Source organism: Leptonychotes weddellii, chromosome 14 (genome assembly GCF_054177405.1).
Source record: "Leptonychotes weddellii isolate Sample4059 chromosome 14, ASM5417740v2, whole genome shotgun sequence".
NCBI lineage: Eukaryota > Metazoa > Chordata > Mammalia > Carnivora > Phocidae > Leptonychotes > Leptonychotes weddellii.
Window position 1 is genome coordinate 59,367,259 of NC_138382.1, and position 4,294 is coordinate 59,371,552.

The following is a 4,294-nucleotide window of genomic DNA, read 5'->3' on the forward strand; positions in this document are numbered from 1 at the left end:
CCCGCCCAAAGCTCCACTTCTTAGCCAGGTTACCGAGGCTGGCCTGCCTTTTTACTCATACCTGCGTCAGCGTGGAACCGCGTGTTTGTGACGAGAGAGGTGACTCGATGTGGATCATCACATAGCTTGCTAGTGGCATATTTGAGCCCCTACCATATGCTCAGCACTCTCTCATTGTTGCAGGATCGAGTTCCCAAGGCAACACATGCTGAGACTCTGAGGCTTTCAGGCAAGACATTTATGGGATAGTCCCTTGGGAACACACCTGTAAGGGAGCGAAAGAGGCAGCACTGGGCAGAAGGAGAAGTTGAACTGTGATTTAGTTGCAACAGAGACCCCAGCTGATCCCACAGGGAGCATTGAAATTGAGGTGGCCCTTTGGAGATGTTCCAAATTGAGGCAAGAGGGCTAGGGCTGAGGCTTCGTATCCCCACTTGGACCGAGAGGCAAGTGGGCTACTCTTGGTGGGGCTGGTGGTGGTGGGGAGAGGTCATATTCTTGGGTGAGGCAGCTCCCTTTGGCATGGGGCAGTTTCCTGGGAGAAGCTGTGCTATGAGCTGGGGGAATGAGTGCCCCAGTTCTAGATCCTGGAGGGGGTCTGGACAGAAGACCACAGTATTTGCTGTATTCATTTATACACACAGAGATGCTGAGATTTAGGATGATGGAAATTGGAGCTTAGGGAAATTGTCACTTAGGTCACATAGCCACTAAGTGAACTAGAAAAATTTACATCTCTGGGCTCAGACTTTTAGCTTGACGTCTCAAAGTGGTTGGGAAGCACAGAAGAGAGGGCAGAACAAGGTTGATCTTGAGACTGATGGACTTCCCAGTTTAGGAAAGTGGCCCGAGTGGAATGCCTGGCCAGGACTGAGGTGACTCCTAAAGTATACACTAGAACAGGAGAGAAAAATTGGTGGGGCCAGGGGCACGGAATGAAAGGACTTGGTAGTGAGGGCGAAGAATGGGACGGGAAAGCTTGCTGCTGAATTCCAGAAAGCCTGGTATCCCAGGAGGAGCTGAGGAAGCCCTGTAACTGCTGAGAAATTCATTTCCCTGCCATCAGGGCCTTGGGAGAAGCAGTGGGTGAGGTAGAGAGGAGGGGCCATCCTAAAAGTTCCTGAAGGACACGTCCTTCCAACCAGCAGACCCAGGATTCCACCCCCGCCCCCCATCCCGCCTTCTTGGATCTAAATGCCTTAGATGATTGATGACATTTCAGCAGGTGGCCCAGCACCTGGGAGGCATATATTCTGCCAGGAAAAAATGTGAAAAACTTCAAAATGGGCAAAAAAGACTACTGGGTGTCTTGTCTAGCGCACCCTTCCTGGTTATCTGTGTCTCTCATTGCCTTCGAGTTTTTTTGTAACTCTGTCATTTGTAGAAAACTGATAGTAATGCAAACGATTCTTGCCCATAGAAGTGCAAATGTATTTTGTCCAGTGGAGATGCAGTTGGTTTTTGCACTGTGGATATTGACTAGGTTTGCGTTTGTTTGTAAATTCATTTCTGCCGTCCGGATTGCACCCCTCTGTGTGTTCTTTGAATGCTCCTTTGATCTGGTTGTAACACTTTACGGGTCTCATGTTCCTGATTAAATAAATCTTTGACACGTGCTCATTAAAAAAAAGAACACAAAAGGGAAAACCCCTGCAGGTCCCCTTTCTCTCAGTTGAATTGCTCTAAAACTGGGGAAAGTTGTTACACCCTGCAGAGACTTCTACAGTCTGCAGGAAGGGGGCGGTGCTGAGGGGGTGGCAGGAACTCAGCATCCTCATGTCACTTAGAGAAGCTCCATTTTTTTCCCCCCATAGGGGACATCCTCATGAGATTTCATTGGAACCCAAAGTGGCATGGGTTGAATCCTGTCCCTCTAAAAGATGTTGACGTCCCATCTCCCAGTACCTGTGAATGTACCTTCGTTGGAAATAGGGTTTTTGCAGGTGGTCAAGTTAGGATGAGTCATTAGGGTGGGCTTTCATCCAATATGACTGTACCCTATAAAAGGGAAATTTGGACACAGAGATAGACGTATACATATAGAGAGAATGCCATGTGAAAAAGGCAGAGATCAGGCTGCTGCATCTACAAGCCAAGGAATGTCAGAGATTGCCAGCAAACCACCATGAGCTAGATGAGAGGCATTGAGAAGATCCTTCCTCACAGCCCTTAGAAGGATCCAACCCTGCCAACACCTTGCCCTTGGACTTCCAAGCCTTCAGAACTGTGAGGCAATAAATTTCTGTTGTTTAAGCCACCCCATTGTTGTACTTCATTATGGCAGCCCTAGGAAGCCAATACACAAGGCTTGTATAGCTGCATGCAATGTGAACCACCAGATTTTGGCTTGCTACCCCCTGTTTACCATGAGAAATGGAATTAGGACTGTAGAGTGTTATAGGACCTCAAGTACCTTAAATACAACCGCCATTCAAGTGGGGAGGCACTTCATCTTTTCGGTTGTAAAACTCTTCAGGAAAATATGAAATCCAAAATAGCATGCCCAGCTGCAGTCTGACATTGTCTAATTATAGCTCTCCTGTTTGTTGTAGGCAGAAGAAGAGACCCTCCCTGGGTCTTAACAAAAGGAGCAGATTGTTGCCTGAATGACACCCTATTACTCTGTCCTCAATTTCCCAATCAGAACTGTCAGAGGTTGCACTTAATTAAGCTGTCTCCCCAGCCTCCTGGCATCCGACAGGTTCCCATAGTAATTACTGAGGTTTCCAAGAAGGGCTGGCTTTCCTGCATTTTTGCACACTCTCATGGCAGGCAGGGGTGGTTTGGACTGTGATGAGATCTTGGCTTTTCCCACAGCATATACTGGAATAAACACTTATTGGAACATCACTTGAGTGAAACGTTGGCTTATCCATTTTTTCAGCAAGAATATGAGTACTGAAGAGGACACACCCAGGGCTTGAAGCGGGAGTGACCTGTGTGCCTTGCAAGGAGTCTCTGGCTGATCTCTAGAATACTGGGGGCTTTGGGAGGAGGGTTGAGTGGTAATAAACCTGGGGAATCAGTCTCATGTTTCTCTTAGGCTGAAGAGTTGTTGGCTGGTCATTTCTCCTCTCTGCTTAATAATCCATGTGATGCCTATCAGAAGCCCATGCATTGCCTGCATTTCCTAGACTGGTTAAACATTTGACTGTGATGGAGATCTGCACTTGTTTTCCTGCAAGAGCTCAATTTAAATGCCCAAAGCTGGATGATGGGGAGGGCAACAGAGGTAAGGCAGGAATTGGGAATTATGATTCTCTTTTGCATTTTCCTTGCTTGCTGCAGAGCACTTGGCCTAAGGGGGTATAGCTTCCCTATGATGATTGTACCTCATTCCCTAGACTCCCTGTCTTTTCTCCTCCCATAGTCCTCTCTTTAGGTTTAGAGTTTTGAGGACCTAGCACACCCTCCCCATTGAGAAGAAAAACTACCTAGATTCCTCTTGTGTCCTGTAAGATCTGACACCTTGGCCTTCTGCCGGAGGTTGGTGGGGCTCCTTCTGGTGCCCCAGGATGTGTCTCATGTGAGTTCTTTGAACTATCAGTTCTTTTGCCACTTCTCATCTGTCCATGAACTTCTCTCCTGCCTTCAGAGGAGATCTCCTGATCCCTTTACCCTTGAGACTTCATAAAGTGGCTCCTCACCTTTGCTGTGGCTGTGGGTGCCCACAGTGTGATGCTGATATCCAAGGCAAGTCCTCTAAGGGTGTACCTGATGTCATCAATTCTGGCAAAGATTAGTGAGGAGGATTCCTCCCCGCTGTGTACCATACTCTTTTGTCTAATTTTTAATTCCTGCTAACACTACAGAGAAAATATGTGCTGGACTTGCTCAGCCCCAAGCTCACCCCAAGGCCAATGCCAACACACAGGGGATGGGCTGGTGACACATTCATGTTGGGGCCTGGAGCCTTGGCTGTGGAGTCCTGTGACCATAGGGATAAGAAGGGTCGAGATGACAGAGTGATTGTTTCATTGTAGACCTGTCTCCATCAGGTGTCTGCACTTCTCATCAAAAAAGAAATAATATACAAGGTATTTGCTTTTCCTGGTACAAAGTACAAACGATTCTCCAAGTCCTTCTGACCTGCAGACTTTGTAACTGCTTAGTAAATGCTTGTCCAAACATCTGCAGGGTCAAATATGTCTGGTCACTTGTGTTCTCAGTGAAAACTTTCACTGTGTTTCTCTTGTTAGAGAGAAACTTCTCCTGAAGAAGCTCCCAAGAACAGACAGGCCTATCTCTAAGGGAATCTAGCAAAAGCAGTAATTTAGACTGGCAAAGCCAAAAA